This window comes from Cibotium barometz, chromosome 5 (assembly GCF_041138505.1).
Source record: "Cibotium barometz isolate CiBa-2024 chromosome 5, ASM4113850v1, whole genome shotgun sequence".
Classification (NCBI taxonomy): domain Eukaryota; kingdom Viridiplantae; phylum Streptophyta; class Polypodiopsida; order Cyatheales; family Cibotiaceae; genus Cibotium; species Cibotium barometz.
In genome coordinates, this window is record NC_141050.1 from 23363159 (window position 1) to 23376760 (window position 13602).

The window sequence follows — 13602 nt, forward strand, 5'->3', positions numbered from 1 at the left end:
TTGCCATCACAAGCAAGTTCTAGTTCTACTACTATGTCTGGGCCAGCAGCAGAAGCTGAGAGTAGTAGCAGTGTACGTCCATGGTCAGGACGTCTGAGGCATGAGAGTGTGAGCACTGGGAGTAGTGCTATGGATAAAGGCAAGAAGAAAGTCGAGGGAATTGGGATCACAGGTTATGAGTCCTCTAGTTCTGAGAGTTTGGATGAGGAGCTCGGGATACCTGTTGTACGCACACCTGGTGTTAGGCAGGACAGATATGTGCCACCACATGCTCGTGTTACAGGTGTACAGAGTGACCCGCATGCATTGCGGAGATCCCAGAGAGTCAGATATCCAGTGGAGAGATTGACATATAGAGATTTTGCTATGCATTATGCATACATGACATCTATGGTAAAGCATGTGGAACCTACATGCTATTCAGAGGCTATTGGAGAGCATGTATGGCAGAAAGCCATGGATGAAGAGATGGATGCTTTGGACAAAAATGATACATGGGAATTGGCTGAGTTACCTAAAGGAAAGAATGCAATTGGATGCAAATGGGTGTATAAAGTAAAGTGCAAGTCAAGAGAGACATAAGGCAAGGCTGGTCGCTAAAGGATATGCACAAACTTATGGTCTTGATTATGATGAAACTTTCAGCCCAGTGGCTAAAATGGCTACAGTGAGGTCTATCATTGCATTGGCAGCACAAAAAGGTTGGGTTTTACATCAAATGGATGTCAAAAATGCTTTCTTGAATGGTGATCTACAAGAAGAGGTGTACATGGAACAGCCAGAAGGTTATGTACATCCAAAATATCCTACTTTCGTTTGCAGGTTAAAGAAAGCACTCTATGGTTTGAAACAAGCACCTCGTGCTTGGAGTGACAAGATCAGCAGATATCTTGTCAGTATTGGATTTGTGGTTGGAAATGCAGACTCTTCACTTTATGTGAAGAAGACACATGATGGTATCGTGATGATAGTCATTTATGTTGATGATTTGATTATCACAGGTGATTGTGGGAAAGGCATTGATGAGGTTAAGGCCTCTTTATGCAAAGAGTTTGATATGAAAGACCTTGGAGATTTAAGGTTCTTTCTTGGCATTGAGGTGATAAGAACAAACACAGGTATATGGTTGGTGCAAAGGCAATATGCACTTGACATGCTGGCAAAGTACGGTATGACAGCATGCAAACCAATGTTGACACCATTAGAGCAAAACATGAAGCTTAGGGCTGATTTGGGTGATGAGCTTGATGATATCACCATGTACAGGAAAATGGTTGGTAGCCTTATATACATGACCATTACGAGGCCAGATCTCAGTTATGCAGTTGGTTTGGTGAGTCAGTTTATGCAGAGTCCTCGTAAACCTCACTTGGATGCTGTGAGACGGATTCTGAGATACGTCAAAACTACCGCGCATTATGGTCTTTTCTATGAGGCAGGAAAAGACATGCAGGTCTATGGATATACAGATGCAGATTGGGCCGGTAGTGCATATGACAGGAGGTCTACCAGTGGCTATGTTTTCAGCCTTGGTAGTGGAGCTGTGAGTTGGAGCAGTAAAAAGCAACCTACAGTTGCTTTATCTACCACAGAGGCAGAGTATCGTGGAGCAGCCATAGCTGCATGTGAGGCTATGTGGTTGAAAAAGTTGCTAGATGATGTCAGGATACAGAGTGATATGAGAGTTGTCATTCATTGTGACAACATGAGTAGTATTCAGCTTGCTAGCAACCCAGTTTATCATGCCAGGACCAAACATATTGAGGTCCACTATCATTTCATCAGAGAGAAGGTGCTAGATGGGCATGTTGATTTGACATATGTGCAGACAGATGAGCAGGTTGCAGATATCTTTACCAAAGCACTTGGTAAGGATAAGTTCGAGTATTTCCGTACTAGATTGGGAGTCCTAGAGATGGACATGTCGAGCTTGAGGGGGAGTGTTGAAATGTCAAGCTCGTATACAGCTGGAGGATAGCACATGGGTGCTGACAGAGTGACAGTATGGTAGATAGATATCGTGTGGTGTGTTTATGACCGCATCCAGCTGGTCATGTGTGGTGTGGACATTACATTAGGTTTACTTGTAGTGTGGACATAACACTATGTTGTGTTCCCTCTTTGTGTGTGTGAGAGAGATGGTGACTATGGCTTCTCTCCTTCTTTATGGTTGATGATTATGGATTAGGGTTTGCTTCTCTTGTGTGTGTTACATCCTGCTCCTGTTTTTTATCACCCATGACTCCGCATGGGCGTCCTCTCCCACTGAACCCCGAACATGGCCATCCGGTCTACCGTCGGTCACAGGCGTTATAGCCTACGTGACATTACCCTCCCTTAAGAAGAGTTTTCGTCCTCGAAAACAAACTAGGGAAACCTTTTGGAAATTGCACTATGGCGTTCCCAGATAGCTACCTCCTCATCCCTATCTATCCATTTAACAAGTACCTCCTGGTACACTTTATGTCGGGTTTGTCTGTCACGATACTATAGAATCTTTTCAGGTTCATGTGGTATCTTTGGTGGCTCTATCAAGTCCACCAAAATCTCTGGACAAACTGCGTTCTCTAACCTGTGAACTGATTTCTTCAGTTTACTGACATGGAAGACAAGATGGACTTGAGAACTCTGCGGTGACCACAATATCTCGGAGAAAGTTTATTACATTTTCCCGTTTTCATGGTTTCTGACTGCGCAGGAACCTTGAGGAATACAAAGTCACCTTCTGCAAAGGTCACCTTTCTACGTCCTTTATCCACATAAGTTTTAGCGCGATCCTGAGCGCTACGAATGCTCTCACGTGCGGCTCTGAGCATATCATTCATATCTTCAAGGAAATCCTTGACAGATTGAATCTTCTCCTTTTCTAGGCCTACAGCCATCGGAGATCTCGGCTGGAATCCATACATTAACATGAATGGTGTAAATCCAGTCGCTGAGTGTTTGGAGCTGTTATAGGCAAACTCCAATAAGGGCAAGTACTCTTCCCAATTAGATTGCTTCTTACTAACATAAGAACGCAACATATCCTCTAGAATTTGGTTAACTCTTTCAGTTTGACCATCAGACTCCGGATGATCTGCCGTACTCATACTCAGAGTAGTATCCAACTTTTTGAAGACTTCCCTCCAAAAATGACTGTTGAACTTTCTATCTCTATCCGACACTATATCTGCGGGCAGGCCATATAGCTTGTAGAGATGTTCAATAAAGAGTTTTGCCAACTCTGGCGTTTTAACAGTTTTCTTCGTGGCGATAAACTTTGCCGTTTTAATTAACGTGTCCACTACCACCCACACCGAGTCATTCCCTCGACTTGTCTTGGGTAAACCGGTAATGAAATCCATGGAAATGCTTTCCCATTTCCCTTGAGGAATCTCCAACGGATGGAGTAGTCCTCCAACCTTAAGATGTTCATGTTTATTGACCTGGCACTTACTGCATTTCAACACATAAGTCTGGACGTCCTTAAACAAACTAGGCCAATAAAACTGTCCTTTTACTAGTGCATAGGTCTTCTGAATCCCAGGATGACCCGCACTTGGACTATCATGACTTTCTTTAAGAATTTGGGCCCGGAAGTCACCAATAGTTGATACACATACTCTACCCTTGTAAAGTAAGTACCCGTCGTCAATGGAGTAATTAGCATATTTCTCCCCCCGACGAAGTTTATCACTCCCCTTTGAAGCCATGGCAGTCAAAAGGTGATGAAGGGCCTACGTCAGAGCTCTCCTGCTCCAAACTATACCCAGAAGACACGGCTAGTCTCTCCGGACTAACTCTCGCTTCCCTTCCCGTTGCACCTTCGGCCAATCTCTCCGCGCTAGCAATATGTGCCAACGAGGGAGGTGGTTGCATCTGTGAAGAAGTGCGTACACGTACAGCGTGCTAGACCTCTGTAAAAGATGGATCGTGCTCACATAAACCATGTAGGGACTCCAAGAAATCGTTCTTGAAGACTATGAAACTAAGTTCATTAATCTGTGGCATGCGACTAAGTGCATCTGCCACCACGTTATACTTACCTTTCTGGGTGGTAACGTATCTCAAGGTCAAACTCCTGTAGAATCTTCGCCCACCGAGCTTTTCTACCCTTTAGTTCATTTTGACTTGAAAGCCATTTCAGACTTTCATGGTCCGTCCGGACCTCAAAAGTAGCACCATATAAATAGTGTCTCCACTTTTTCAGTGCATGAACTATCGCTCGTAAGCCGAGTAGTTATGCTGCGCACGATCTAACTTTTTACTCTCAAATGCAATTGGGCGTCCCCTTTGCATAAGTACGGCCCCAATGGCCTCATTACTAGCGTCTGTTTCCAAAACAAACGGCTCATTTGGATCGATAATAGTCAAAACAGGTGCAGCTGCTACGGTCACCTTGAGCTTATCAAAGCTCGTCTGTTGGGCTTCCCCCCAACTAATGTTTTTTGTTTTGGACCGTAACTGGTCAGTCAACGGGACTGCGATCTTCACGTAGTCCTTCACATACTGTCGGTAGAACCCCAACATGCCAAGAAAAATCTGCAGTTCCTCGAGATTCTTTGGCGCTGGCCATTTAAGAATAGCCTCTATTTTTTCTGGCTCCATCCGCGTACCATCGGCGGATATAATATGGCCAAGGTAGTGAATTTCTGTTTCAAAAAATTCACATTTGCTCTTCTTTGCAAATAGTTTGTGCTTTCGCAACAACTCGAATACTAGACGCAAATGCTCTATGTGTTCTTTCTCTGTCTTACTGTACACAAGAATATCATCTGCGAAAATTACTACGAATTTTCCTAGATATGGACGTAAAATACTGTCCATCAGCGTCATAAACGTCGCTGGAGCATTGGTTAGCCCAAATGGCTAACCAAAAACTCAAAATGCCCGAAACGGGTCCTAAATGCTGAGCACTTGTCCCATAACTCCCAGCTTCTCTCTGCCTCATTAACAGGCAAAAATTCTTTTCGAAACATCGTTTCAAACTCCGTCCAAGTGGCAGGACGAGCTGTCAAACTCATCCAACCACTTGTACGCTTTGCCGGTTAGCCTCTACGGGCTGTATACGGCTAGGCTGCTGTCGCAGCGCATGCAAATCTGACCACTTTGCTAGAAACATATTGACCGAGTCCTTGTTTCTCTCCTTCTCCTCGTCACCAAAACTAGGCGGCTTTAAGTCTTTTAATAACAATGAAGCTGTCGCTACGGATGGCCCCACAGGCGCATCGGCCTGTACTCCTGCAACCACTGGCGAGGCTATGCTCACCCGTGCCGCAGGATCTCGGCTACCACGAGGAGTCGGAGTACTAGCCGAGACGGCTATCAATGCATCTAACCGTGTGGAGATGCTCTGTAGCATCGTGACTAAATCAGCCTGGACTTTACCCATATTGTTCAGTTTGGCATTAAGATATTTAAACAGTCCACTAGAGAGCTCCGTCTCTGTCAGGACATCGACAGGGTCCAATAGGTCATAATCATCGTCGTCGTACTCCAAGAGGTCCTCCTCGGTCCCCTCAGCGACGTCAGTGTTCATGTCCTCTGGCTCATCGGCCAGAAAGGGGTCATCTACTAATGCGGCCGCTGTGGGCTCGCTGGGTCCTAAGGCGGGGTCAATAGACGAGGAGGGCGCTGGCGGATCACGCGTGATCGACGAGCGCACTCTGGACCGAACAACGGTCGGGCGTGTACGGTCTGACAATTCGGTCGGGGTCAAACCCACGACCGAGGACAAGAGACCTGAAAAACCTAGAGAAGTAGAAGGCGGTGGGGACACACTACGCCTAGCAGACATCTTTAATTCTTGCAAAAAAACAATGTGAGAACTCGAAAATTACAAAAAAAAACGCTAATAAAATGAGCAGTGGTGGAGAGAGAATAGTCACCCCCTTTACGGTCGCCTGCCGATTTGTGTTGTGCTGCGAGCCTCTAGACAGCGCCGCTTCTCCGCCGGGATGCTCCGATCCGAGAGAAAAAATGCCTGCAACTCATAACAAAAATAAATTTGCTCGGGAGGCTGTGCCTGAAACAGTCGGATTATCCCTTGCCGGGATTATCCCTCCTCCCCAGCCGAGAGAGAGAATCCGTTTGAATTTACTTTCATTTTTAATTTTATTAAAAATAAATAATAAAATAAATAAATAAATAAATAAATATATATATATATATATTTTGTTGGCGGTTTGCCGGGGCTGCTGGTTTTTTAGGTGGCCGCCGTCGCGTTGCTGGTTGGCTTGCCGCCGCCAACTGTGCGCTGGACAGGCCGCCCGCGTGTGCGCTGGGCAGGCAGGCTGCCCGTTGTTGTGGGCTGGGCAGGCTGCCCGCTAGGCTGGCCGCCTAAGGGCTGGCTGCCCCAGGCTCTTCGCCCCCCCTCAAACGAGGGTCGCATTGCTCCAGCAAGTCGCCCCCCCCTCAAACGAGGGTCGCAATGCTCCGCCCCAGGCTCTTCGCCCCCCCTCAAACACGGGTCGCATTGCTCCAGCAAGTCGCCCCCCCTCAAACGAGGGTCGTAATGCTCCAGCAAGTCGTGGCAAGGAGGGGACGGCCTCTGGCTCACCACCCAGCCATAGAGGAAGAATGAGGATTGCCCCTCATCCCCCCCAGGCTATATAATGTGTGGCCTACCGTCCACACTAGCCTGGCCGCCCATGACTCCGCATGGGCGTCCTCTCCCACTGAACCCCGGACATGGCCATCCGGTCTGCCGTCGGTCTCAGAGGCATTACAGCCTACGTGACATGGTGGGAGGAGATGGTGGTTTCCAAGAAAAACTCCCTCCACCAAGCTCCCTCGGTGACACCCCCCCGCACTAAGAGCATCACACTTTTTTTTCACGTCTCACATCTCACAACAGACACAAACACATGCACTTACAAAACTAACCTCATCAACGACACCCTCTAGGTACATCTTTGGAACGGGGGACCATGGCAGCAGAAGGCCCAAGGTATGATCCATCGCTTGGAAACCCTTAACTTTGCAGATACCTCCTTTTGAAGGGTCGGCCATTTCCACAATAGAAGGGGGGCTCATATGAAGAACTTCTACATTACCTATCTAATTTTGAAGGGTTAGCCATTTCCACAATAGAAGGAGGCCTCATGCGAAGAACTTCTACATCACCGATACCTTTCATGTCACCTCGATAAGCTTCCTCCCCCAAAGCTTATTACTAACATGCGCTACATATGGGCTGCCGATCAGTCCCAAACAGGAAAGAAGTGATGCTGGTTGTTGCAGTTGCTCTAAGGCAGGAAGCGATGCTGGTTACTACTACAGCTGCTCTATAGGTAGGACGCGGTGCTGGCTATTGTTGCACTTGCTCTAAGGATGATGGCTATTATTACAGCTGCTCTACATGCAAGAGACTTGAGAGTTGAGAGAGAGCTCAAAGAAGATGGTCATGACTGTTATTACAACTGCTCTACAGGCAAGAGACTTGAGAGTTGAGAGAGAGCTCAAAGAAGATGGTCACGACTCACTTGCTAAGCGAGCAAATTGGAAGGTTGTTGGACTCTAGAGCAGTGCTTAAATTTATAGGTGAACGTCGAATGGTGAACCTCAACTTTCAAGGTGGCAAATAAGCTGGAGTCTAGACTCTGGAGGGCACCAAAAGCTAGATGCCAAAATCTTTAGAAGTTAGGAGGGGCCTACCAAATCCTACTAGCATACTGCCCACTGCAGCGTGCCACCACCCCGTTTCTTTAAAAGATTCTTAATGTTTGAAAACTAAATTTACAAATTACATTACACACACACACACACACACACACACACACACACACACACACACACACACACGTCCATGCAACCTTGGAGCTAAAAACTAGGCTCATTTAGAAACTTTGGTGAATATGGGTGCCCATTTTTTGTTTTAATATTAATTAATTAGTGAGGGGGTGGTTCTTAATCGTGTTGAGCCTTAGGAAACAACAAGGTTGAGGTGTGTTGGTTGAAAACCTTAGGGAATGTGAGGCTGCCAACTTTAGTATAAAAAAAAGAGTTTTCCACTACCTTGAAGGGTTTCCAGCTTTTGAGACTTTTCCACTGCCCCTCTTGCTGTTTGAAGGTAATTAGATCACCTCTCTCTTGCTTTCTCCTTCCCTCTCTATGTAACACAAGGGTGGCTCTCTCTCTCTCTCTCTCTCTCTCTCTCTCTCTCTCTCTCTCTCTCTCTCTCTCTCTCTCTCTCTCTCTCTCTCTCTCTCTCTCTCTCTCTCTCTCTCTCGTGTAAGCCAGGCCTCTCTTGGTCTCGTGAATCGTTGTAGGACATACAAGCACCTCTGTCTCTCTGTTTTAAACGCTAGCAGGTTGGGAGAGGGGAGGCGTGTGGCTTGGGTGAGGAGGTGGCAATGGATTGGGAGCTGAACTGGCAGGAAAGGGGTGTGACCAACCTCTGTGTGTGTGTGTGTGTGTGTGTGTCGTCTGTCTCCCTTGTCTGTCCTCGTCTCTTTGGCTGTTTTGTGGAGCGGTGTGCGGCATTGTAGTGATGAGGCTAAGAGGTGCCTAACCTTATCATACGTTAAAGCTAAGGTTAGGCATTAATTGGGCATAGGGCAAATAATTATGGGCATAGAGCTAATGTATATAATATACTAGTGGGCAGCTTCGCACAACTTTTGAGACTCCAAATTTAAATTCTACCCAAACCAATAGCGAACGTTCTCCTCCCCTTCTCGAACCTCCAAATTCTTGCCATGTGATAGCTTTGTGAAACTCTTTATATATATATATATATATATATATATATATATATATATATATATATATATATATATATATATATATATATATATATATATATATATATATATATATATATATATATATATATATATATATATAAGGAAGGTTTTCATAGGTTTGATTTCAAGCCCAAAAAGCCTTTGAAAGCCAAAATGGGCTTCAAATTTAAGCACTGCAGAGTGAACAAAGAAAGGGTCATTAAAAAGTCGTGATGTTTCTTGACAGCTGCATTAAATTCCTTTCCTTTTTTTTCGCTTAAAAAAACAATTTGGGCTAGCTATAGTGTTCCCGAAAAACCAAATTTGATTTGCACCAAAAAACCCTCTAACTTTACACTTGCAAAAAAAAAAATCAATTTTTAAGAGTTTAAAATTGCAAGTTTTAATATTCTCAAGAAAAAACCTCTAACTTCAATGATACAAGACCACAAAAGCTTTTCATATCAAAACTAAACTTTAAAAAACTTTATATTGAAAAATTTACAATTGGACAAAGATGAATGATCATGGAATCCATGTTACATTAAAACATTACATAGTAAATTTGATACAATCAAGTTTGGCAATCACTTCAATAAAAAAACATAACATTTTTAAGAACTTTGATTCAGTCAGATATCCCAAGACACATGTGAAAAAACATAACATTTTCAAGAACTTTGATTCAGTCAGATATCCCAAGACACATGTGAAAAAACATAACATTTTTTAAGAACTTTGATTCAGTCAGATATCCCAAGACACATGTGAAAAAACATGTCTTGAGGTCTTTGCTCCAACTCTCCATAAACCAATAGCATCTGTAAAATCAAAGGACATGAGTAGTGGTCCTTCAATAGATATGTGCATCAATATATCCATGCTCTTGGTTTCCAATCTGTTCCTCAACTTACTTTTGATAATGTTTTGCACACTAAAACCTCTTTCACACATTGCAGAACTACTGCATTGCAACATTACAATTTGAGCTAGAGATAACAATGTAGGATACTTCTAATGCCACACATCATTTCTCCCAATCAAGCACCAAGTGTCCTTGAGTGACTTTCCTTTCCAATCTGATGCAACTTGAATTTTGAACACATAAAACTCTTTTCTTAAGCATCTCTCATCTAACATTGCATTAATATGTGTACCATCTTCCAATGTCACAGCATATCCATAATGCAAAACCAAGGCATCCAACTCAATAGCACCATAGTTTTTCAACTCTTTGGATGACAGCACCATAGTTTTTCAACTCTTTGGATGATGGGAATCCAAGAGGAGCAAGAGTACTAAAATTTTTCATTATAGAAGAATCAGCAAATCTAGTATTCAAGTGACTCTTTACTTCATTGCAAAATTCCATTTGAAAATCAAGAGCTGCAGTCAAGTCACTTCCAACAACACATCTCTCAATCCTTACCCCATAATACATGTCACCTTTAATTGCCTTACGCATTGTCTGCAACCAACCATGTTGGCAACCAAATTCAGGAATGGATGGAAATCCATAACCATCATGACCTTGCAAATTCATATCTATATAGCATGGACCAGTTGAGAACTCGACATCTATAAAAAGGCAATTGTAGAAGATATCAAGCTTGGTATGCTTGTCACATCCACAAAACTTTTTTGAAACACTAGTGACAAATTAGCCAAGTGATCTAACACATCTGCCAAAAAATGCGACATGTATATAAACTTAAAGTTGGCAACTGTCCTATACAATCTTTCATTCTCCTCTTTTAGGCATAGGAGAAGTAGCTCAAGTACTTCACATACTTTTACAATAACTTTATGTCGACTTAACCACCCGAGTTTATGGATTTTCTCCATCTTAAGGTGTGGACAATCCAATTCTTCTTGCAATTGAGCTAACCTTGATGAACGTTTAGAGCTTTTCTTGAACTAAGCAGCAATCTCATTTAAGGTTGTATCCATAAAAATAGCATACTGTGAGTTTTTGAATGCATCACACACAAATTTGTTCTATGAGCAACACAATGGATGGCAGTCATCATGAAAGGACTCCTCTTTTTCAACAACGCAGCAAGACCATTTGTTACACTTGTCATTTTACTGATGCTCCATCTGAACCAAAACTCACCAATTTTGAGCGATCAAGACCATATTCATCTATTAATTCCACCAAGGCAATTTCCAATCCCTTTGCTAAACGATCCATGACCTTAAGCAAACCCAAAAAGATGTTTGTACATCATTATCATGCATGTAGCTTGCATTCACTATAAGATGCACCATAATAGAAATATCTGTCGATTCATCAACCATGAGACCAAAGAAAGGAGAAGCCTTCACTTTTTGGATGACAGACTGGCATATGGATTCACTAATGAATGAGGCAAACAAGGCTGCAGCCTTATCATTTTGATAAAGCTCTCTGGGAAGAGCTTGCTCACCACACATAGACATTAGTTCAACAAGGTTTGAAATCTTAAAAGCAAGATCCTCCTTGGCAATGTAATAGGCACATCGAAACAAATTCAAAACTCCCAAGTCCACATCACCTTGTTGCCGCTTTATTCCTTCTTTCAAAGCATTTTTGCCATAGTTAGCAGAGTAAGCAACCCATTTATGCTGGTGTGAAGAGGCATGCACTCTAATAGCACTTAATTGTATATTCACTGATCCACATGTGCCAAATTCACTTCTTTATTTTCTCATTTTTTGACATTGTGCAAAATATACGACCGCGTTAAGCATCAAAATGAGTCCAATCAAAACGTATAGTCCATGCATCATTCCACATATTGCAAGCATTTTTTATTCTCTCCACCTCACACTCTTGAGTGTTACTAGAGACACCTTCAGAATCATGCAAACTTGATTCTCTTTGCTTCCTAGAGTTCTTTTTGGATACAGCAACAACAAAACGTATAAATCCAGGCAACGCTAACAAAGTTGATTGCTTATGCGCCATAACTATATATAAAAAAGAACATTTCAAATTTTAACAGAATTTTACAAAGTAACAACTATTCTACATTTATAAAAAATCAATGTCAAAATCACTCTTTTTATACTTCAAAATTAATTAAGTTTTTAATATTTTTACTCTATTAAGATAAATCCCAAAAAAATTATCATTGTGGTATTTTAACTTTATAAAGATAATCCCAAAAACTAATTTGTACATCAACAATGAACATTAATTTTTAGATAAAAAAAGATATGATAAAAAACATAACTAAAATCTAAAAAAATAATTTACTAATTTTTAGATAAAAAAAGGTATGATCAACAACATAATTAAAATATAGAAAAATAATTTACATGGTATATACATCATATAATTCAGCTTAAACAAATAACTTACAAAGAAAAAAAAATAGAACTTATGAATAAAACACATAAAAAAACTAAGCATGATTAGATTAATGCATGCAAGCTCTCTGAGTCTCTCTCATAAAAGCATGCATGCAAGCTGCAAATGAAAGGCTGCTCATGGCAATGGCAGCCTTTTGTCAGACGACTTCAAGGCCTCCCTTGCAAGGGAGAAAGTCATAAAGATAGAAACTCTCTCTCGAATTGCATGCAGCAATCAACTTCGAAGCACCAGAAATCCTCTCTCGGACATGCCTGCATCCTCAGGTGTAAATATAGGGCTGCTCATGGCCATGGAACAAATTTGTTCCATGGCTCTAAGGGCCTCCCTTGCAAGGGGAAAACAAAAGGGCACAATAAGGGAAAAACAAAAATAAAAAACAAACACAAAAAAACACTCAAGGCAGACATCTTTCTCACTCTCAGCCATGCATGCGCTCTCTAAGCTTAAGGAAATCACCGAAATAGACGCTAACACAGAAGCCAAAAATTAAAAAAAAAATCATACAACCAGAGGCATAAAGGCATTCTACGAATAGAATAACACAAGCAAACGATTGGATGAACCGAGCTTTACACTCATACAGACGCCAAAACAAATTGCAAACAACAATAATCATAAAACCGAGGAATACTACCATCTACGCAGATTAATTGAAACCCTACAACGTTCACATATTAATTGAAACCCTACTAATAATGAACGTAACAAAAGCAGACGCAACAAGCACAAACGAATGAGAGTGATTGCATCACTATTGTGCTCGGATGCGGCTGCCAAAACCCTACCAAAACCATACAAACCACAGGCCATATATTAACTATACCCTACAGAATCACAAATTAACTGTAACCCTACAAATTCGTACAGATTAACCCTACTGACGAAAGAACGTAAGAAAAGTAAGTAGACGCCAACAAGCTCACCTGTAAATATAGTAAAACGTAACAAAAGCAGACGCCAACAAGCGAAGACGAAGGAGGAAACCGATTGCATCACTGAAGTGCTCGGCTGCGGCTCCCTCATGAGCCAGTGGAAGGACTTAGGAGCCGATTCAGCCGCCGCTAGCATAGAAGACGATTCAGCACAGCTAGCGCAAAAGGCGATTCAGACGCCAGCATAGAAGGCGATTCAGCACAGAAGGCGATTCAGACGACGCCAGCACAGAAGACGATTCAGCGGCTAGCACAGAAGGCGATTCAGCGGACGGCCAGCATAGAAAGCGATTCAGACGACGCCAGCACAGAAGACGATTCAGCGGCCATCACAGAAGGCGATTCAGCCACCCAATGAACAACTGGAGTGAGGACTCACAGTCCAGGCAAACATGCAGAACAACTGGAGTGAGGACTCACAGTCGAGGAGTGAAAAGGAATGAGCCACTCACCACTTTTGGCGTGTGCCATGGCCGCCCGCTTCGAGCACCCACTTGTAGTCTTGTTGTGGGGGTGTGGTTGGTAATTGGCTATTTATAGCCTATAACTCAATGTTACAATTTACACGTAACGTTTCAAAGAATCAAATCATATGAAAATTTTT

At 42.7% G+C, this 13602-nt stretch overlaps 1 pseudogene; it reads right to left on the minus strand.

Annotated features, from left to right (window-relative positions):
• Positions 1-8839: 8839 nt before the first annotated feature.
• LOC147638229 (uncharacterized) lies at positions 8840-11658 on the minus strand (annotated as a pseudogene).
• Positions 11659-13602: the final 1944 nt, after the last annotated feature.